The sequence below is a fragment of the Mus caroli genome, chromosome 7 (assembly GCF_900094665.2).
Source record: "Mus caroli chromosome 7, CAROLI_EIJ_v1.1, whole genome shotgun sequence".
NCBI classification, from domain to species: Eukaryota; Metazoa; Chordata; class Mammalia; order Rodentia; family Muridae; genus Mus; species Mus caroli.
The window spans coordinates 18,202,566-18,202,848 of NC_034576.1; positions in this window are offsets into that span (position 1 = coordinate 18,202,566).

Here is a 283-nt window from a genome sequence, read left to right on the forward strand (position 1 = left end):
GCAGAGGTGTCTAGGGCAACCGCAGGGTTTCTGGCCAGAGCAACTGGCAGAGTTTGGAATTGATCCCAGTGGCAGTTAGAGAGTCCCGGAGAGATGTTAGGACTGGGATGGGGGTGGGGACTCAGTCAGATGCCAAAACAACCAAGGTGGCAGCCAGTGCTGAGAGACAAGAGAAGGACTCTAGCGCTGGCTCTGCCTCTAAATTCCTGTGAGCTCCAGGGCAAAAAAAAAAAAAAAAAAAAAGAAAAAGGGCCAAGGAGCTGCAAGGCCACTTTAGAGTCAG